Genomic DNA, 23,833 nt, shown 5'->3' on the forward strand with positions numbered 1-23,833 from the left:
CCCGTCTCTTTTGCAACATATGAGTCACTATGTTGTCTGGTGTTACTCGACCTGCTACTTCTATCTCCAAAGCCTGGCGCTCTGATGTGAATCTCGGGCAGTAGAAAAATATATGCTCCGCATTCTCCCTACTGTTACCACAGAAAGAGCAAGTAACTCCGTTGTCATGACCGTACCTATGCAGGTACTCTCTGAAACATCCGTGTCCTGTCAGAAACTGCGTCATATAAAAGTCGACCTCGCCATGCCTTCGTTCCACCTATTCTTGTACATTTTTGATTAATCGGTACGTCCATCTTCCCTTTGTTGTTGTGTTCCGATTTTGCCATTCCTCTATGCTTACTTGTTTTTCTCCTTTTCGCTCTGCAATTGTCAGTTTCTGCCTATAATTTTGCTCTTGTCGTAACTCCGCTTCAGTTCTCGAGCCATTATGTCTGGCGGCATTATTCCAGATATAAAGCTAGCGGCTTCATGAGATACCGTGCGCAAAGCGCTAATAGTTCTAATTGCGCTTAGGCGGAACACTGATTGTGCCATTTTTGCATAACTTTTTTGCATTAGTGCTGGTCCCCATACAGGTGCAGCATACATTATGATTGACTGACTAACCTTGGCCAAAAGTGCTCTGCTGCTTTGTTTTGGACCTCCTATGTTGGCCATAATTCTGGATAAGGCCGCATTTACACCGGCAGCTTTTTCGCAGACTTTTTCAATGTGGGCTTTGTAGCTGAGTCTCGGGTCGATCATTACAACAAGGAACTTTAGTGCTGATTGTGTTGTAATGATGTGTCCGTCAATGCTTAACCCATTCAAGCCCACGGCGAACCGGATGGGTTAGGAGCGCGAAATTTAAGAAAGTTTTTTTCAATTGAGATTAGAAACAAAGGAAAATAAAAATTGTGTTCATAGTTTATCTGGCTTCCGCTGTGGAAGGTGTTACATATATGTAACAGTGGGCAGTACCTTATAGTTTCTGACTTCATCCTTTTTCACGTAAAATACAATTTTCGTAATATTTTTGAAGTTATACTTCTTATACGACGCCGGAAAAGGTTGCGATAGATTCTGGTTGCGCAACTTTCCATATAAAAGTAACGCAAAGTTGCGCAACCTCGCTCCATCCATATGAATATACGCAACCTTGTCTGCGAAGATGTGCGAGCAGCAAGCGAAGCGGTGACAATCGGCGATCGTTTGTTCGTTTCTTTCGGCACAGCTCGGCCGACACAACAACACAACACAATGTTCCATGCTTATGCTGTTGTTGTTTTTGTAGAACAATGTTTCAATTTTTGGTTGGTGACATATTCACATGTGTGCGCATATGTATGTTTGTATGCTTGTGCATTATTGAAGTTATAGTTCTTTTTCTTTCGTTTGCCTTTCTGCGAATTCTCAACTATTTTACGTATGTTTTGGTTGAAATACTCTGCATTGGCCTTTCAGAATCACACAGAATCATTTCTGTGGTTTTTGAAACTGACCCACGATGACGAGATATATGGTTTTATCTGGGAGCGTGAGATTTAAGAAAATCGCTCGCTTACAAGGGATAAAACGACTTCTGAGTGGCGATTTTAATGAATAAATTCACAGAATCATTTCTGTGCTTTTTGAAATCTATACTAATAAATATTTTTTTCTTACTAATAGAAAATAAATTTATTACAGCAATATACATATACATACATAATATTGCTGTGATAAATTTATTGCGAAAGCAAATGTTCTACAAAGTAGGTATATTCTATACTTAAACAAAATTATTAGAACCATCGTATGTTTCTTGCATTCATAACCAAATCATACTTAAGTCAGCGCAACTTAATTGTCAATGGTGGTGTTGGTGGTAAGCGCTTGGAAGGTCAAGATGCTAACACGGGTCCCAGGTTCGAATCTGGACAGAATAAATTTTTAATTTTTTGCCTTTAACATCGTATACTATACTAATAAATATTTTTCTTACTAATAGAAATTAAATTTATCACAGCAATATTATGTATATGTATATTGCTGTGATAAATTTATTGCGAAAGCAAATGTTCTACAAAGTATATATATTCTATACTTAAATAAACAAAAACAAAACAAAATTATTAGAACCATTGTATGTTTCTTGCATTCATAACCAAATCATACTTAAGTCAGCGCAACCTAAGAGTCAATGGTGGTGTTGGTGGTAAGCGTTTGGAAAGTCAAGATGTTAACACAGGTCACAGGTTCGAATCTCAACAGAATTTATTTTTAATTTTTTGCTTTTTAACATCGTATACTATACTAATAAATATTCTTTTCTTACTAATAGAAAATAAATTTATCACAGCAATATACATAAACATATACATAATATTGCTGTGATAAATTTAATTTCTATTAGTAAGCAAAAAATTAAAAATAAATTTATTAAGACTATACTTCTCAGGGCATCACAGCAATGTTATGTATATGTATATACATATTATGCATATGTATTGCTGTGATAAATTTATTGCGAAAGCAAATGTTCTACAAAGTAGGTATATTCTATACTTAAACAAAATTATTAGAACCATCGTATGTTTCTTGCATTCATAACCACATCATACTTAAGTCAGCGCAACCTAATTGTCAATGGTGGTGTTGGTGGTAAGCGCTTGGAAGGTCAAGATGCTAACACAGGTCCCAGGTTCGAATCCCGACAGAATAAATTTTTAATTTTTTGCTTTTAACATCGTATACTATAAAAATAAATATTTTCTTTATTTTAATTTCTATTAGTAAGAACAAGTAAGGAAGGGCTAAGTTCGGGTGTCACCGAACATTTTATACTCTCGCATGCTAAGGTGATAATCGAGATTTCATTATCCGTCATTTACATATTTTTTTTATTTTGGTTCCTAATGTATATACATACTCGTATTATACAGAGAAGGCATCAGATGGATTTCAAAATAGCGTTATATTGGAAGAAGGCGTGGTTGTGAACCGATTTCGCCCATATTTCGTACATGTCATCAGGGTGTTAAAAAAATATTATAAACCGAATTTCACTGAAATCGGTCGAGTAGCTCCTGAGATATGGTTTTTGGTCCATAAGTGGGCGACCCCACGCCCATTTTCAATTTTTAAAAAAAGACTGGGTACAGCTTCCTTCTGCCATTCCTTCCGTAAAATTTAGTGTTTCTGACGTTTTTTGTTAGTCGATTAAGGCACTTTTAGTGATTTTCAACATAACCTTTGTATGGGAGGTGGGCGTGGTTATTATCCGATTTCTTCCATTTTTGAACTGTATATGGAAATGCCGGAAGAAAACGACTCTATACAGTTTGGTTGACGTAGCTATAGTAGTTTCCGAGATATGTACAAAAAACTTAATAGGGGGCGGGGCCACGCCCACTTTTCCAAAAAAATTACTTCCAAATATGCTCCTCTCTAATGTGATCCTTTGTGCCAAATTTCACTTTAATATCTTTATTTATGACACTTTATAGGTTTTTGGTTTCCGCCATTTTGTGGGCGTGGCAGTGGGCCGATTTTGCCCATCTTCGAACTTAACCTTCTTATGGAGCCAAGAAATACGTGTACCAAGTTTCATCATGATATCTCAATTTTTACTCAAGTTACAGCTTGCACGGACGGACGGACAGACAGACATCCGGATTTCAACTCTACTCGTCACCCTGATCACTTTGGTATACATAACCCTATATCTGACTCTTTTAGTTTTAGGACTTACAAACAACCGTTATGTGAACAAAACTATAATACTCTCTTTAGCAACTTTGTTGCGAGAGTATAAAAATATTTATTTGTATAGTATACGATGTTAAAAGGCATACATCTTCTATCCTATCTTGTGTATCTGCACATGCTCATATGAGTGTATGTATACGCATGTGCGCGCATTGACTTACATGTTCATACGTTCATATATACTTATATGTACATATATTTGCATACATTGCCGAACAAATAAATCACAAGCATACAAACATACATATGCGTACACATATGAATATGTCACCAACAAAAAATTGATCTTCACAAGACAATATAACAGCCAAATTGGCGAAGAACAAAAGAGAGATGATTACGCTGCATATTCTCTTCCGCAACGAAGAGACGGAACTAACGGGTGATTTTTTTGAGGTTAGGATTTTCATGCATTAGTATTTGACAGATCACGTGGGATTTCAGACATGGTGTCAAAGAGAAAGATGCTCAGTATGCTTTGACATTTCATCATGAATAGACTTACTAACGAGCAACGCTTGCAAATCATTGAATTTTATTACCAAAATCAGTGTTCGGTTCGAAATGTGTTTCGCGACAAATTTTGTTCAGCGATGAGGCTCATTTCTGGTTGAATGGCTACGTAAATAAGCAAAATTGCCGCATTTGGGGTGAAGAGCAACCAGAAGCCGTTCAAGAACTGCCCATGCATCCCGAAAAATGCACTGTTTGGTGTGGTTTGTACGCTGGTGGAATCATTGGACCGTATTTTTTCAAAGATGCTGTTGGACGCAACGTTACGGTGAATGGCGATCGCTATCGTTCGATGCTAACAAACTTTTTGTTGCCAAAAATGGAAGAACTGAACTTGGTTGACATGTGGTTTCAACAAGATGGCGCTACATGCCACACAGCTCGCGATTCTATGGCCATTTTGAGGGAAAACTTCGGACAACAATTCATCTTAAGAAATGGACCCGTAAGTTGGCCACCAAGATCATGCGATTTAACGCCTTTAGACTATTTTTTGTGGGGCTACGTCAAGTCTAAAGTCTACAGAAATAAGCCAGCAACTATTCCAGCTTTGGAAGACAACATTTCCGAAGAAATTCGGGCTATTCCGGCCGAAATGCTCGAAAAAGTTGCCCAAAATTGGACTTTCCGAATGGACCACCTAAGACGCAGCCGCGGTCAACATTTAAATGAAATTATCTTCAAAAAGTAAATGTCATGAACCAATCTAACGTTTCAAATAAAGAACCGATGAGATTTTGCAAATTTTATGCGTTTTTTTTTAAAAAAAAGTTATCAAGCTCTTAAAAAATCACCCTTTACTTTCTGAGTCAAAATTCATTCATTTAGACTTTGCTTTATTCTTCATTTTATGTGCATAATAAATTTATAAAATGTGAATTTAAGTTTTCTAGTTTTCTTTCATACAAAATGATATGCATTTCTGAATATCACTAAGAAGTATAACTTCATCCGCGCGTAGGGACTCCACGCACCTTTTTTTATTAAAATTAATGTTCAGTACTTTTATTCTAGCGAAAATCAAGATAACATTGGAACAATAAAGCAATTCAGATTGAAAGAATAACGAACACTCATACTCTTATTACATTGTTGTTCACACTTATATTTTATTATTTTCAAAATATTGATATTTTTCAAAGCATTTTATGCACAAGTCCACATCACATTTTTTGCACATAGAAGATAGATGTGATTTACAGTTAAAACCAGCGCAACGACGCCTTTTTTTGCCGGGCATTTCGACCACAAAATGATTTAGTCCATCAAAACGGCTGGAATATTTCACTTCATCACTGGCTACTCGGCGATAACTCTGAGGAGGCTTTATAACTGCAAAAGTTTTGCAGTATCTGGAGGCAATAGCTCTGCAGAAATCCAATTGGGTTACGCTTTCCCCACCTTTACGATGCAAAAGACAAGCACCGACACGTCTATAAGCCATGAGAAAATCGAGTACCACCATTTCCTTCCACGAGCACCAATCCTATATGCATTGACGTTCTGATCCATTCTATCAGTTCCACCCATGAATTTGTTGTAAACGATGTTTCAAGGCATATGGCATAGCTTCCATATTTTATCATTTATCTGCTGCTTTGCATTATCTATGAAATGTATGCTGCGGAAAATTGTATCAAAACGGTTTCTGCGCATAGCATCGCTAATCGTCACATTCAGAAAATCTGTTTCATTTGACCAATACCCCCTTCTTACAGGAAAAAAGGAGTAACCAGTGACTATAAGTATTCCAATGAAAACACGCATTTCTTGTGTTGTTATTTGTGGGTTCACCCGACCACAATATGCGGCATAGCTATTGCTTTCCGTACAAAGCATTTCAATCAATTCGTCATCAAAAAATTTTTCAAATTGCTCATGGGGTGATAGGTTAACGCAGTCAAGATAGCTTGGCTGTGGAAAAAATTTGCTGGTACCTTGTATTATTATCCCCAACCCACTGAATTATAGGTTCTCTTCTTTGTTTAGCTCGTTTTGTTGGTCCTTGCTTCTTTTTCTTTTGCTTTGGCAATTTTTTCTGAGCAGCAGTCGGTTTTAAAGTTGGTGGTCGTTGACTCCGTTTTTTGGTTTCAGAGGGTAATAACTCGGTGTTTTTTCTAAAATGAAACTGGAAGTTGACGACTCAAATGTTGGTAAAGTGACATCTAAGACATCAACATCCAAATTGTGGGACGAATAGTTCAAGTCATCCCTTAGCGCTTCATCCAAGAAATCTTCCTCAGCAGTATTCCGCATGATAACTTGGCAGGATTGCGTTAACTGTGCTTTAGGCAAATTATCTGGTCGTCCACTGCCATCCTCATCGCCAGAATCTTCATCTGTTTCAATATTTTTACCGCTCGGAGGTTCAATAACTATTTTTTCAGTAATCTCATCTGACATCAATTCCTCAAGGATATTTGTTGCTTCCTCCAATGTCAAAGAAGTATATCTGAACATAAATATAAACTTTTATGACACACACATAAAAATAAAGTTATAATATTCTTGTGTAGTTATGCACACGGATATAAAAACACTGAGATAAGTTCCCTGTTGCTAATACCTAACAAAACCAACAAAAAGTACGGGGGATGCCCACTGTTACATATATGTAACGCCTTCATTATCGGCTCTTCAGGCAGCACTCCTCCCAGGAAATATTCTTTCTCACATTTTTATAACTTTCTTTGCATATTTATCAATAACTTTTAATAAACAATATTCTTCTTATCAGACATATAAATATATTAATATCTATATTTACCTTCGACGTGACGTCATTTCTCCGCTTTTACCACTTCTAAAAAACTTCATTTCGCGCACAAGTAACTGCGTTGAAATTGAAAAGAGAACTGACTTGATTTTCAAAATGAATCGCTTGCAGTGCTGTATTCTAATAAATGGTAGACTCAAATTCTGATTCGTAGAAGTATGCTGCTCTCAGCCAGCCAAGTTTGAATGCGGTGCGTTACATATATGTAACAGTGGGCTTGAATGGGTTAAGGAGACATTCTCGAGTTTTTTCCTGCTTGTAATAAGCACTGCTTCTGTTTTTTGCTCCGCGAGTTGGAGTTTTGAGCTATTTAGCCAGTGTTTTATTTTTGGTACCGTCTCACCACATTTCCTTTGAATTTGGTGGAGTTCATTGGCCACTATGGTTACCGCTATATCATCGGCGTATCCGATAATGTGTACTTCTTTAGGCAACGGAAAACGTAGTATCCCATCATACAGGACGTTCCATAGGAGTGGACCCAGTACGGAACCTTGTGGCACACCACCAGTTACCGTGTACTCTTTTGGACCTTCGTCTGTGTTGTACATGTGTATGTATATACATATGTTCGCACTGTTAATAAGCCGCGAAAAGAGAATTTAATAATCTTTGAATTTGAGATATATGTATGTATGTATATTAGGGTGAAATCGATTATTTTACGAGAAAACTCGATTTTTGAGTAGAATCGGAATCGAGTTTACCATCCCTACTGGCAGCTATCGGGGACATATAAAACCTCCGCACAATAACCACCACAAAAAAAAATGATTTTTTTCCAAGTAATTTATATGGAAAACAGAAAATTTGAAATAGGCACCTCTTAATATTAATATTAAGAGCTCATCTTTTGAGTGACTTTTTTTTACACATTTTCGAAAGTTTTGAGCCTGTTTTTCAGTTGAAAAAAAAGGTTGCCTCAGAATGACACACCCTAATGTATATGTATTTGAAAAATATTGATGTGAATATGAGTAAATATACTTATCAAGATGGTTAGAATAATAAGTGAGCAAGTTATGCTCTTTGGCTGTTATAGAAATATATATGACATACATGTATGTAAGGTCAAATAGGACCAAAGTTTATTAATACAAATGAGTTTTAATGCATAAAAGTTGATATAAAAAGAAATTAAATTATACAAAGTTGAACCTAAGTCTTTGAATGCCAAATTCACACTGTGCTGCTGTCGGTTCTTTGCGTTCTCTCTTCATCACCTCTTCCTGCCGGGCTGTCCTCTATTGACCAGCGTTGCCACCTTACATTCGGTCATCCTGATCGTCATCTGTCTCAGATGACTCCTCATGAAAGTCATCTTCACCATTTTCGACGTAACGCCACAGTTTCAAATGATCTGCACTAGTTGACGTTTGGTGTGGTCCTTGAAAATCAGCAACCTTTCTAACACAATATCTGCCATGCCCTTTGATCTTAACCACCTCGTATGGACCAATATACTTACTGGCTAGTTTTTTGCCTGTTATAAACTGAGTGACCTTAATGGCTAATAAATCAGCTACCTGATACCCATGTTCGCCTTTTCTCTTACTATCGTAATTTGATTTGTATGCGTTTTGTGCTTTTAAAATTTGCTTTCGGGCCTCTTGTCGAATCTTGTTGCGTTCATCTTGCATACCTTCTAGTACCTCTTCTTGCAGTATCTTTAGCAGCTCGCTATCTGTTTCGTTGCGCATCTTCACACCGAACACAATTTCAAATGGTGTAAACTTTGTCGAATCATGAATGTGAGAATTAATGGCCCGCTGTACTTGTGACGTGTACTTATACCACTTGTCCGGTTCTGTTGCTGACATCTTCGCTAAAACGGAAAGAATAACTCGGTTGACTCTCTCAATCGGAAATACTGAATCTCTTTTGAGCAGTTCTGTTAATGGTCTGGCATGTTTAGCGTAGTCCCGTATAAATTTTCGGAAATATCCGGTTAAACCCAAGAACGCCTGTACATCTCGTACGTTTTTTGGTATCGGAAAGTTTTTGACTGCTTTAACTTTACCTTGCCCAGGCCAGACACGCCCGTCTTCAACCTCGTGTCCAAGAAAAAGAATTCGATTTTTTAGAAATTGGCACTTTGCCCACTTAATTTCTAGCCCATACTGCTGCGCTTGTTGTAATACCCGTTGCATATTGCTTAAACATTGTTCTTCTGTACACCCAAAAATTACGATGTCATCTACATACATTTCCATTATACCTTCGTTTATTAATTTTTGGAAAATATAGTTAACGTAGCGTACAAAAACGGCGGGAGAATTGCAAAAACCAAATGGAGCTCTGTTAAATTCGTAGAGTCCTTCTTTCGTTACAAACGCTGTATATTTTCGACAACGTTCTTCGACTTCGACGTGGAAGAAACCATTTGAAAGGTCCATGACGGTAAAATATTTTGCGGCTTGCATTTTTTCGAGTACTTCTTCAACAATTGGTACTGGAAACCTATCTTTTAACACCATTGTATTTAGTTTACGAAAGTCTACGCATAATCTGTAGCGACCATCCTTTTTTCTTCGCCAATACCACCTTGCTAGCGACCTCTGAGCACGACTCACGTATAATGCCTTTCTGCAACCATTCATCTACTTGTTCCTTTACAAATTTTCTTTCCGCTATTGACAAACGAGTAGGAGACTCACGAAAGACGATATCATTGTTTTTTGGAACAATATTCAACTTAATTGGACAGTTCAACTGAATAAAACTCGGCTTATAGTTTTCAATTAATTGTTCGACAACCTTCTTGAATTTAGGTCTGACATCTACTTCATTGTTGCTACTCACAAAATAAACATTACAAGCACTTGTGTTATCTTCAATCTGACGAAAGCAATACCCATTGCCGTCCATTGTTACAACAAATTTTTTTTAAAAATCGTACCCAATGATTACGTCTACATTACTATCTGTGATTACTAAAAAGGTGTGCTGCGTACATAACCCGTCGACTATGACTTGTGCTACAAATTCACCCACCACATCTGCGGTGACGTTGCCTAAACTATATAGTATAGCGAAACTTTTCTGCAATTTACATGTGCTAAATCTTTGCTCATACACACCCATACGTATTAACGACACGTCTGCACCAGTGTCTACCAAACAGCACAAGTTTCCGTTATTAATTGTCAACTGCTTCATTCGCTCTTTGTTAAATACAATGTTGATGTTACGCCTATACTCGGGACACTGTTTAGCCATATGACCCGTGCCATTACATTTAAAACACTTTGTGTCTTGTTTGCAATCGACCCTTTTGTGTTGTGTTGAACCACAATTAAAACAATGCTGATTCTTACGCTCTACGTTGCTGCCACACTTATCTGTTTCAATTTGCTCACGACCACCTGCTGCATATCGACGTTTACTTGCTTCGTTAGGCTTAATCAACGGCTCGATCAATTCATATGCTTTGATTAATTCTTTATAACTTCGTGCGCTATATAAGGGATATTTTAGATCATTTCGCACTTCGACACCTTCAGCTATGTACGAAATCACTGATTCCTCTTCTACATTATCTACCGCTGCTATTTTACGCATCTGAAGAACGTACTCATGAAATTTCTCTGATGCAAGTTTTCGTCGTTGCCTTAGCTGTTTATGTACCTCCGCGCTGCTTGGTGTTTTCTCGAACTCCTCCAGTAATGCAATACACAATGATTCATAGCTGGATACTGTAACAGTTTCTAAAAACAATGCTGCTGTGCTTTTCATTTTGTTACGTGCGTTGACATACTTTTGCTTGGGTGTCAAATCATAAGCCTCAGCATTTTCGTCGAAATTAGCAATCCACTGTCCAATTGGAATAGATTCCCCATCAAAACACGGTATAATTTTCGCGAACGCCTCTATTTACACATTATTTTTGTTTGTGTCACTCTGCTTCAATGTTTCCACAAATAATTTGAATAATTCTCCAACGTCGTTACCACCGGCCATGTTTCTTGCTTCTTCTTTTTTCTTCTCTCCTTCTTCGTCGAACTCTACGTTGCTCTGCTTTTGTTCGAATAACTCAACTTCGTTGACTGCTGCTCTGTTCTCACTGCTGTGCTCTGCTTTGTTTTCGCTGCTTACTTCGACAGCAACCGCTTCGTTCTTCGAATTTTCTGCTCCGTTCTTCTGCGTTTTTTTGGCTTCTGTGAATTTACTCGGCTTTTTATTTGTATGCAACATTCCACGCTCCGTTTTTGCTCTTCGGTTGAGCCCCCATGTAAGGTCAAATAGGACCAAAGTTTATTAATACAAATGAGTTTTAATGCATGAAAGTTGATATAAAAAGAAATTAAATTATACAAAGTTGAACCTCACTCTTTGAATGCCAAATTCACACTGTGCTGCTGTCGGTTCTTTGCGTTCTCTCTTCATCGCCTCTTCCTGCCGGGCTGTCCTCTATTGACCAGCGTTGCCACCTTACATGTATGTATGTATTTTATCTCCAATTTTATTTGCGCATATGTTTTTTCTTTTATTTATTATTGTAGCTTATTTTAAGCAATCCTGCTTATACTTGATTAAGTATAATGGGTATTGCTGGAAAATTCTGCAAGTATGTAAGTACTTGAATACTTGAATACTTTATTGTTTTTTGGGGGTAGTTTCTGTGTTATAACACAACGGTGAGCATTTACCGGCAATCAATAATCCGCTATAGACAATATCAAACTGCTTTGTTTTGCGGTTTCTCGGTTTCTACCCGAAAATAACCCGGATACCGATAATCAATTTTTCGGAATCGATCTCCAGTAGTCGAAGTCGATTAAGAATCGGTTCTTGACATTCGAAAAATCGATTATTTTACGAGAAAACTCGATTCTCGAGTAGAATCGGGATCGAGTTTACCATCCCTACTGGCAGCCATCGGGGCACATATAAAACCTCCGCACAATAACCACCACAAAAAAAAATGTTTTTTTTTTCTATGTAATTTATATGGAAAACAGAAAATTTGAAATAGGCACCTCTTAATATTAATATTAGGAGCTCATCTTTTGAGTGATTATTTTTTACACATTTTCGAAAGTTTTAAGCCTGTTTTTCAGTTGAAAAAAAAAGGTTGCCTCAGAATGGCACACCCTAATATACATACTTATGTATATAGTAGGTGTAAATTACTCTTTCTCTCTGATCTTTCTCACTTCACCGCACTTTGTCACCACACGTTTTAGTAATTATTTTTTTTTTTGTGGGTTATACGAGTATTTCCACTCACTGACACCTTACATTCATATACATATGTATTGTATATTACTTTCCACTCTGCACTCTTTGTCACCTCACTTTCGTTTTTTTTGTAGCCGCACTTTTTCATTTGCGCATGAAATTTTATGTTTAATATATATATATATATTTTTTTTAATTTTGTCAGCACCGAGGTATATGCACGTACATATGTATTTATATATACATATGTATATATGTATATGTATATGTATATTTTTTTTGGTGTTACCGGTTTTCCGCTTTACTGTATCACCACCGGCTTTTATTAAATTAAATATCGGCGAGACTCCAACGACGTAGATGACTTGATGAAGAGTCAGCCCGCAGAACTTTTGTCGATCGATGTAAAGATGCGAATGTTGGTGGAATTGAAAATTGGTAGCGAATGGTATTGTGCGACTTGTGTTGATCGAATTATGAGTGACGAATGTGGTCAAAATAAAAGCGAAGATCCAATCCTTTTGACATCTAATGTAGTGAAATCCAATGTGTTCCCAGGTGTGGTGTATTGGTGGTGTGGTGTGTTGGTGTTGCGTCTAGCTAGAGTGCGCCAGTTTTTCCCGGGTAGAGTGGGTCGAGGCATAACTCATTTAAACATCCTGGGCTCCCTAGGCGAATATTTTGCCTAGTATTACGTATGTATATGCTGTTGCCTGTATTTCGGCGTACTGCTGGTAGAGTAGCCGAGGGCGCAGAACATATGCTATAAATGTTGGAGACGGCTTTGGTTTTAAACATACTTAGTATTTGATATGTACATATGCTTTTACGTGCGTACAATAAGAAACTATGTTTTACGGATTCATGAGTTTGTAACTGCTTTTCATAGTTATTATATTTGCGGTTGTTTCTTTGATAGGTTTATATTTGTGTTCTTACTTAAAATTTCTTTACCATCGGTTTGTAAATCTAGTTTTAGATTATTTGTCTTTTCTGCGATATCGGCAATGTTTGGACTTTATTTATTCTCGGCTTATGAAGGATAGTAACTCCAGGCCATATCTGGCCAGAATGGGTACTCCTTAGCCCTAGAGTTAGGACTGTGACAATAGAGGGATCTTGCAAGAGAATGGCCGTGAATTGAGAACGGCTTCATTTCGAATTGTATTGTGGTAATTTCTAGCTACTTTTTTGAAGTAGAATGTTAAAGTTTGACAACAGATTCCCATCCACTACCCTATTTAGGAGCGCTTATGTACGAACGATAAGAACGACCTTTGCTTTTTGTAAGTCTAGGTGCGTCACACTATCGCATTGGGCATTTGGTGCTCGTTGAAACTTAAGTTTGTTTAAGATTTTATTTATTTTGAACATTTTTGAAACATTTTTTTCATTATTGGCAGAAGCCATCCTGCGGGGCCGAAAAATGACAGATATTTGATTTTTCATTATTGTCAGATTGAATTCTGACTTTGTTTTTTCTGTCAATATGTGGGATGTCGACCATTTTTCGTTAGTTTTCATTGTTGTCTTTGACGGTTTGTTATTTTTGACGGTCGATATTGGCGTATTTCTCGTATTACTGTTAAATTTTGTGATTTTATTATATCGCGACAGTATCGGTTTGGTTTTTTCGTTTTTCCGATTCGCGGTCGTCGGTAGTCGGTAAAAAGCACAGCTTCACGAGCGGTCTGGTTAATGTTCCGTTTTGCGTACGGAGATCCACGACCCGGATGTGACCGTCGGAGCCATAATGAAGCCTTTCAATGCGGCCAAGCCGCCACTCGGTTGGGGGTAGACAATCATCGTGGATGAGGACACAGTCTCCAAGTTGAGGCGCCTGTTCAGGAGTCTTCCAGCGGTATCTTTTGTGGAGATCCTTTATATATTCGTCCTTCCATCGGCGGCTGAAATCATGATGGAGAATTTTAATTCGTTCCCATCGATTTAATAGAGATAGCGACTCCACGCCTGGCTCAGGAATGGCCAGGATGGGCGCTCATTTTAGAAAATGCCCTGGAGTTAAGGCGGTGAAATCTGAGGAGTCTTGCGATAGTACTGTGAGTGGCCGTGAATTGAGAACGGCTTCAATTCGATTTAATAGCGTCGTGAACTCTTTGTAATTGAATTTATAATTTCCAGCTACCCGTTTGAAATGGGTTTTGAAGCTTTTTACAGCTGATTCCCATAAACCGCCCATATGAGGAGCGCTTGGGGGTATAAATTGCCAATTGATACCTTGAGGGGCGTACTTTTGTACGATGTCGGGTGACACTTGTTTTAAAAAATCCACAAATTGCTTTTCTGTGGCTCGTTGAGCTCCGATAAAGGGTTTGCCATTATCGCTCATGATTTTTGATGGGTAGCCACGTCGAGTGACGAAGCGAGCAAATGCCGCGAGAAAAGCCTCCATCGTCAGATTACTACACAGCTCAAGGTGTACTGCCTTTGTCGTGAAACATACAAAGACAGCCACATAGCCTTTCATGAGAGTGGGAGACCTTAACATGGACGCCTTTACCTGGAAAGGCCCAGCAAAATCAATACCTGTTGTGGTGAAAGGCAGAGCGAAATTGCAGCGTTCCGGTGGAAGTGCTGCCATAATCTGCGTTCGCATCTTCTGCTTGTGCATAGTGCAAATCTTGCACGTGAAGATGCACTTCTTGATTTGCGGCTTAAGACGGGGGATATAATACTCCTGGCGTACCATCTGTTGCATGAGACGATGTTCGGCGTGTAGCATTAAGGTGTGGATGTAGTGGAGGAATAATGTGGCAAATGGTGACCTCTCTGGAATTATTATGGGGTGGCGTTCATTGTATGTTAGGCTCGAATTAGCGAGCCGCCCATTGGCACGAAGCAGACCTTTCGTGTCCAGAAATGGGTTTAGAACTAAGAGTGAGCTCTTTTTATCAATCGGCTTCGACTCTCTTAGTACTGATATATCGCGGCTGAAGTAGCGCGCTTGTGTGTATGCTATTAGTGCGACCTTTGCCTTTTGTAACTCTAGGTGCGTCACTGTGTTGCATGGGGAATTATGTGATCCCTTAACTTTGCTTTTGAGTTGTTCTATGAATTTGAACATATAAGCGACTACTCTGAGCGCTTTTGGAAACGAGGAAAATCGTTCAAGGATTTCGGCATCATCCAATAATGTGTGAAAGGTGGCGATTTTTCGACCTTCTGGGGCGATAATGTTGCGCATGGGGGATTGTGGCCAAGAATCAGGAGATTCTATCAACCATCGGGGGCCATTCCACCAGAGGGTGGTAGTGGCAAGGTGCAGTGGCTTGCACCCTCTTGTACCTAGATCGGCAGAATTGTCAGCACTGGCTACGTGACGCCAAGTGGCTGATCCCACTAGGTCAAGAATTTGAGACGTTCGGTTAGAAATATACGTCTTCCATGCATGTGGTGGTTTTTCCAACCAGCCTAGTACAATTTCTGAATCGGACCACATATATAGCTTGCATTTTGTCATATTTAAATGCATTTGCACCATGGCTACTAATTTTGAAAGTAGAAGTGCGCCACATAACTCAAGTCGTGGGAGACTTATAGTTTTTAAAGGTGCCACCTTGGCTTTTGCTACTAATAAGTGGCTTGTGGTCGTGGTATCACTTTGCGTGCGCACATAGATAGTAGCGCAGTATGCCTTTTCTGAGGCGTCACAAAAGCCATGTAATTCGACTTTGTGTTCGGGGGAATAGTTTACCCATCGTGGAATTTGTATCTGAGAAATGTCATTCAGATTTTTTGCGAACTGGGACCATTTTTCTAAGCGAAGAGGTTTCACTTGTTCGTCCCAGTCGGTTCCATCTAGCCATAATTCTTGTATTAAGATTTTCGCTTGGATCATAATTGGCGAAAGCCATCCTGCGGGGTCGAAAAGTTTTGCCACCGAGGATAAAATCTGTCTTTTCGTTATGGCTGATAATGCGGCTATGGACTCTGTCGTGTATGAGGACTGGTCCGATATCGCATTCCATTGGATGCCTAATGTTTTTGTTGTACTTTCCCTTTCGAAAATAAGGAAATTAGTGTCCAACAAATTTTCCTTTGGTATATTTTTTAATATACTTGGGTGATTCGCAGTAATCTTTTTTAATGGAAACCCTGCAGATGTGAGGGCTTGGATTACTTGTGATAATGATTCGTATGCTTGTGGAAGACTGTGACTTCCAGACAGAATATCGTCTACATACGTTTGTGTTTTTAACACCTGGGTCGCCAGAGGAAATTCTGCCTTGGTGTTTTCTGCCAATTCGTGGAGCGTTCGAATGGCTAAATATGGGGCACAGTTTACGCCAAAGGTAACTGTTTTTAATTTAAAGTCGCGTAAAGGACTGGTGGGGGATCTTCGGAACATAATACGTTGAAAATCTTGGTCGTCTTGGCCTATTTGCCGATACATTTTTTCAACGTCCCCATTGAATACGTATTTGTATATACGCCAGTTTAGAATAAGAAGCATTAAATCAGGTTGGAGCGTGGGTCCCGTAAACAGGATATCGTTTAGGGAATTCCCCGAGCTAGTGGATCTCGAGGCGTTGAAAACAACTCTTACTTTAGTTGTTTTTTTATCTGGCTTTACTACTGCATGATGTGGCAAGTAAAAGGAGTAGTATTTGCCGTTGACGATTTTCTCCCCTGGGTTTACTTCCTCCATATGATCTAAATGGAGGTATTCTTCTAACACACCATCATATTCAGATTTGAGTTCGCCTTTTTTAAGTAGGTTCCTTTCCATACTTAGAAACTGCTGTATTGCAGAGGTGCGAGAGTGCCCTAAGGCGATTGTGTTAGGAAATTGTTGCTTAAGTGGTAGTCGTACGACGTACCGACCATTTTCTGATCTAGTAGTTGTGGCTTTGTAAAAATCCTCACAATACTGATCTTCAGGGGTTGTGACTGATATTGTTGGGAGTTCTTCTAGTTCCCAAATTTTCTCAATTGTGAATTGAGGTACTCATTTGAGACTTCCTCAACTTGAGTTGTCAATGTTGTAACTGGTTCCGCAATTAGTCCGCTTAGGACCCATCCGAAAATGGTATTTTGCGCCAGAAGTGTTTTGGTAATTTTCTCAATACCTTCGAGAATAATTTGTGGTATGAGATCGCTGCCTAATAGTAGATCTATTTGAGCGGGGGTGTTGCAGTTTGGGTCTGCTAGCTTTAAGTGTGAAACCTTTTGCCAATGCTTGCTATTTATATGATAGCTTGGTAGCATGTTGGTTAATTGCGGTAAGACAATAGCTTCTGCTTGTATGCGCTTATCCGCTTTGGGGGAAAAGAGGGTAATGGGGCAGATTTTATTTGAGTTTTGAACAACTCTTCCGCCCATTCCCGTGATTTCAAAGTTGGCCAGTTTTGTCGGTAACTGTAGCCTGTTTTGTGCCCTAGACGCTATAAAGGATCGTTGTGATCCTTGGTCTATTAAGGCTCTGAGTTTAAACAGTTCTCCTCGGTGCTCGATGGAGACAACTGCTGTGGGTAAAAGTACCCTACTGTGATTTTCGCTATGTAGCGATTGGGTTTTTAACGCCTTTGAGCAGCATGGTGCTTCTTGGCAGTTTTCAGAATTTGCTGTGGCAACTAATCCTGTTGCTCGTTTAACGTTTGCATTGTTTGGGGGTGAGCTGGAAAAATTTGTTATATGTAACATTGAATGATGTCTTTTATGGCAGTAAACGCAATTAAATTTGCTTTCGCAATCTTTAAGCGTATGCGCATGTGACATACAGTTGGTACATAATTTTTTCGATCTTACGAAATTGTTTCGATCGCTAACATTCATTTTTTTGAATTTTTCGCATAATTTTAATTTGTGACCTCTTCTGCACAGTTCGCATGACGTTTGTTTATATTGTTCGGAAGAGAACGATTGATTTCTGAAAAAGCTTCTATTTAAGTTATTGTGGCTACTTGCTTGGGGTCTGTTGAAGCTTCTATTGAGGTCGTTTTGAACGTTTTTCGTTCTGACTAGTTTTTTATCTACCCTTTCTGCAATTTCGTATTGGGTAGTAAGAAATTCTTTCATTTGCTGCCACGTTGGGCACTTTCTTCGCGATGAGAGCGATTGCTCCCACAAAAGTAACGATTTTTCTGGTAATGCAGCTGTGCATATATTTACCAGAATGGGGTCCCAATTATCTGTGGGAATATTCTGTGTCGATAAAACCGACAAACAATTTGAAACAGTGGATTGAAGCTTTATGAACTCTTCACTGGTTTCTTTCTGAATTTTTGGTAAATTCATTAAAATCGTCACCTGTTTGTCGACCAATATTCTTTCGTTTTCATAACGTGCTTTTAGAGCTTCCCAAGCAAAATTAAAATTTTCGTCATTGAGAGCGAACTGTTTCACTATTACGCCTGCCTGACCTTTGGTTTTGTATCTGAGGTGATACAATTTCTGCGCTTGTGACAATTTGCGATGGTTTATGTACACAGCTGTAAACATGTCCCGGAAGGACGGCCACTGTTCATAACCACCATGAAATATATCTGTGTCGCATACTGGCACTTTAAGGTGAATGCCTGAACTTGCCTCTTGGGCTTGTCTTGGTGGCAGCTCTACTCTCGGTTGTGGAGTAGGTGCGATTGCTCTTAATAGCTTTAGTTGATCAGAAATCATTGCCTTTGTGTCTTCGAACTGGTCTAGGCAGTGTTCATACTTGGTGTATGCCGAGGATTTAAAATTTTCGGGTAGATCTGAGTCGTCAGATTCTACGATTGCGTCATATGCCGCTTGGAGACGTGACCAAAAATTGTCTAAATTATCTTTTTTAATTTCTAAGACCGATTCAGAATTGTCTTGAATCGGTGAAGATGAAAATCGAGTGCAGTATCGTATCAAACTGTCACTCTCAGCAATGAACTTTGTATAAGAAATGTCTTTACCCATCTTTAGTTTTGTAGCACCTTGCTTTGAGCGTGTAGCTTCAGCCGGTGTACACGGACTTTTTTCGTCTGAAATCATCTTTGGAACTTTTAGCAACTGAGTTGTTTTAGATTCCTTTGAGTCTGAGCTCATTTAAAAGATGTATAGAATAAATTAAAGAGTCTTAGAGAAACCTAGACTTGTAGCTGTTTAGAAAAAGTTTCGTATATAAATTGTTCAATAGAAGAAAATCAATAAAACCAATGGCTTTTGGATACCGAGATTTCGAAAAATTTTTTCGTTTATATATGTATTTATATATGTATATGAGTAGACGTGAACTCTTAAATAAATAAGAGTTTTGAACGAACTTAATATGATAAGACGCTTTACGTATTTTATAGTGTTGATAACCGCGAACTCTTTTAAGTTAATAAGAGTTTTCCAAATTAAGCAAAATATTACGCGTATACTGAATATCCCTTTAATTTGGTTTAATTATCTATTGTTGACCGGAAATTATTATAAGTATTTTATTTTTCCGTGTATATTTCTTTTATATATGTTTTATGTCCAGATGTCCTATAGGGTATACCTATAGGTGGATATTTTATTTATTATGTGCTAATGAGCGCTCGTATTAGAGATCACTGCACTTTGTACATATGCATGCATGTATGTACATATGTATTACGCTTTGGTTTTTTACACAATCCTGCTTGTTTTTGTTGATCAAAAATCAAGGGGTATTGCGGGAAATATGCCAATGTGGACTTTGAATATATTTTATACGCAATCCTGCTTGGTTTTGTTAGACGAAAGTCAAGGGGTATCGCGGAATATATGCCAATGTGGACTTTGAAGCAATGCGTATCTACATGTGTGACCTTACACTTATGTATGTGCAAATTTTGTATTTTATAAATCCTTTTTGTTATATTTATTGTTATTTAATTTGTACCCAATGTCGATTGGGTATTTTTTTCCAGTATATTGAATATATTTATATACGCCCGTATGTGCATATATATGTACGCATGTATATACATATATAAGTATATTTTCCTACGAAGAAACCACGAAACGAGAATTAACCGACCGCATTCGTTTTTATGTATATATATATATTTTTTTATATTTGCGCCGCATATACATGTGTGTGTATGTATATACATATGTTCGCCGTGTTAATAAGCCGCGAAGAGTTAATAATCTTTTAATTTGAGATATATGTATGTATATATATGTATTCGAAAAATATTGATGTGAGTATGATTAAGCATATGTATGAATATGGTTAGAATAATAAGTGAGCAAGTTACGCTCTTTGGAATGAATATGTAGAAATATAGAAATATAGAAATATATGTAACATATATGTATGTATATATTTTATCTCCAATTTTATTTGCGCATATGGTTTTTTTCTTTTCCTTATGATTGCCGCAGCTTGTTATAACACACCGGTAAGCATTTACCGGCAATGAATAATCCGCTATATACGTTATCGAACTGCTTTGTGTGCGGTTTCTACCCGAAAATAAACCGGATACCGAAAACAGTTTGGTAACGGGTTTTGTTTGACCGCAATTTTGGTCAGACCGTAATTTAGAAACAATTTATTTTTTTTTTTTTTGAATTTTAAACATACATTTATGTATAAAAAGTATAAAAATACAATACTATTGGAAAACGATACCACTCACTTTTATTTCCGCCAGGGGCTTTTTGGGGATAATACTTTTTTTTTTTTTTTTTTTTTTTTTTTTTTTTTTTTTATAGTAGGAGGAAGCATCGAAAGCCGGAGTGCGGGACTTTAATCCGCTAAACCTAACCTACTCCCAACTCAAGACTCTCCCACGGAACCACCAGATAAGGTATTACTTCATGGGACAAGACATCTTACGTCTCCTCTATAGCACAGACGGACTGACGCCTATTCTGCTGTAACTGTCTTAATATTGTCATGATGGAAGTAGCCGCTTCGTGAACAGCTTTCCACTTCTCAGAGGACTGACACATATGTGCAGTCAAGCTTTCCACCGTTAAACTACCACCTAGTGCTGTTTCTAGCCTTCACCTTATGGTTAGAAACCGAGGACAATGGAAGAACACGTGCTCAGAGTCTTCTATTGACTCCGTACACATCGAACAATACGGACTGACGTCGTTTTGAAATTTAAATAGATAGCCTCTGAAGCACCCATGCCCGCTTAATATTTGGGTCAGGTGGAAATTCAGGTCCCCATGTCGTCTACTTATCCACGTATGGATGTCAGGTATAAGTCTGTGGGTCCACCGTCCTTTAGTTGAGGTTTGCCACCGTTGCTGCCATATATTTATGCTCTTCTTTCTCTCTTCTCTCTTTAGAATTTCTGTAATTGGCGCTGATAGCTCATATAATCTCGTGAGCTCGTCACCCTGGATGTCTATGGGCAGCATACTAGCTAGTACTTCAGATGCTTCGCTGGAGATAGTTCGGAAAGCACTTGTTACTCTTATTGCTGTGAGTCTATGCACCGCATTTATTGGTTTGGCATATGCTTTTATGTTTAGTGCCTGTATCCATACTGGAGCTGCATATAGTATAACTGAGCTCGTAGCTTTTGCGATTAAAAGTCGGCGGCTGGAGCGCACACAGCCTCTATTTGCCATCATTCTTGACAAGGCATTATAAATCTTATTTGCTTTATTTGCTATGTTTTCCAAGTGCTGCTTGAATTTCAGTTTCGAGTCCAATATTACCCCTAAATACTTCAACTGTGGTTGTGAAGTGATTACGCACTCTCCTATAGTGAGAGTTATTTTTTCCTCAATTTTTCTGGTGCTTATGAGCAATACCTCTGTTTTGTGCTCAGCCAGTTCCAAACTCTTGGAAGAAAACCATTTGCGTACACTATTTATACATTCGTTACATTTATGTTGTAGGTCATCAAGTTGTTTACCTACTGCTACCACTATAAGGTTGTCCGCGTATGCGATTAGCTTAACGTTTGTAGGCTTGGAATTCTTAGCACCCCATCATAAACTATATTCCATAAGAGAGGGCCTAAAACAGATCCTTGTGGTACTCCGCTTGTAATGGTGTAGCTCTTTATGCCTTCGGTGGTGTCATAGATCAACTTTCTATTTTTAAAATAACTCCTAATGATTTTTATGAGGTACTTAGGCGCGCGTATTCCATATAGGGCTTCGAATATATTTTCCCATTTAGCAGAGTTGAATGCATTCTTCACATCCAGGGTGATCAGCGCACAATATTTTTTTGTACCACCTTTCCATCTTTTGCCACTTACTGCTCTTTTCGCAGTGTCGACCTCTTCTTTCAGTGCATCGATAGTAGACCTCTGTTTTCTGAAGCCGTATTGTCTTTCTGATAATCCGCCGGCTTCCTGGATTGCAATCTCCAAGCGGTTTTTTATTATGCTTTCGTACACTTTTCCCATTGTGTCGAGCATACACAGAGGTCGATAAGAAGAAGGTTCATCTGGTGGTTTTTTGGGTTTTGGGATTAAGACCAGACGCTGGACTTTCCAGGGATCGGGGAATATCCCTTCTTTTATGCATGCGTTGTACATTTTTGCAAAAAGAGTGGGCTTCGAAGTTATGGCTACCTTTAGGGCTCTGTTTGGTATTCCGTCGATACCAGGCGCTTTGTTGTTTTTGATTTTTTTGGCTATGGCCAATAGCTCTTCTTCTGTAACGAGTGGAGGTGATACAGCAGCTTCGTTTCGTTGTTCAGCGTTAGTAATCGGTTCGTGCGTCGGAAATAATGCCTCGACGACTTTCTTCATGAACGGAGCGCATTGGGGTTGCTGCCGCTTATTTTTGAATTTGGACATGCAGATTTTATAAGCAGTTCCCCAGGGGTCTATATTTGCTTCTTTACAGATCTTTTCAAAACAGTTTTTCTTGCTACGGATTATAGCTGACTTTAGAAGCTTCTTATGGTTTTTAAAATCTTCTTTAAGACGGTTTTCGTTTTCGCCACTTTGATTGCGTTGTAGGCGACGTCGGGCTGAGTGACAAAGCTTTCTCAGCGTGGCAATTTCTTCATTCCACCAGTATACAGGTCTTCGCTTATTGTGACATTTTGTCCTTCGCATTGTAGCGTCACATGCTGCTACCATTTCCTTTTGCAATGCGTTTACTAAGTGGACGCCGCCTTCGCCTGGTGCTATTGCTGCACTCCAGACTGTCTCAAAAACGTCAGTGTCAAAATCTGTTTGCTTCCAGCTTCGTTTATGTGTAGTGTTACTGCGTGGGGGTTCCTGGTCTCGAGAGAATAAAACTTCTGCGATGATTGCCATATGGTCACTATTTGTGAACATATCTGACACCTTCCACTTAATGTGTCTACTTAGTGCGTCATTCGCAAACATCAGGTCTATTACAGAGCCCTTATTTCCTTTTTGGTAAGTATTTTTTGTGCCACTGTTCATTATTGTGAGGTTGGTTTGGCTCAGGAATTCTAAAACTAGGCGCCCACGGTGGTTTGAACTTCTACTTCCCCAGGCATTAGACCATGCGTTAAAATCGCCTGCCATTATTATCGGCGATTTTCCTCTGCTTTCTAAGGATAGTTCCAGGAGGAAGTCTTCAAATTCTCTAACGGACGCACTGGGACGAGCATAGCAGCTTACGTAATAAATTCCCCCTATTTGCGCCCACGTAAAACCATTTTTTGCTTCTCTGCAGCAAGATGTGAATGTTTGTCCATTGCAGGACCATATTGCTGCTTTTCCACTT

At 38.6% G+C, this 23,833-nt stretch overlaps 2 protein-coding genes and 1 pseudogene across 16 annotated transcripts in view; 2 read left to right on the forward strand and 1 right to left on the reverse strand.

The window, feature by feature from the left end:
* Window positions 1-23,833, forward strand: part of LOC125779099 (glutamate receptor ionotropic, kainate 2) — a 2,985,835-nt gene that overhangs the window by 672,949 nt on the left and 2,289,053 nt on the right. The window lies entirely within an intron of this gene.
* LOC125779126 (uncharacterized) overlaps window positions 1-23,833 on the reverse strand; it is a 497,385-nt gene that overhangs the window by 51,331 nt on the left and 422,221 nt on the right. The gene's annotated exons all lie outside the window — the stretch shown is intronic.
* On the forward strand, window positions 1,444-1,573 carry LOC125779812 (small nucleolar RNA U3; annotated as a pseudogene).

The sequence above is a fragment of the Bactrocera dorsalis genome, chromosome 6 (genome assembly GCF_023373825.1).
Source record: "Bactrocera dorsalis isolate Fly_Bdor chromosome 6, ASM2337382v1, whole genome shotgun sequence".
Lineage (NCBI taxonomy): Eukaryota > Metazoa > Arthropoda > Insecta > Diptera > Tephritidae > Bactrocera > Bactrocera dorsalis.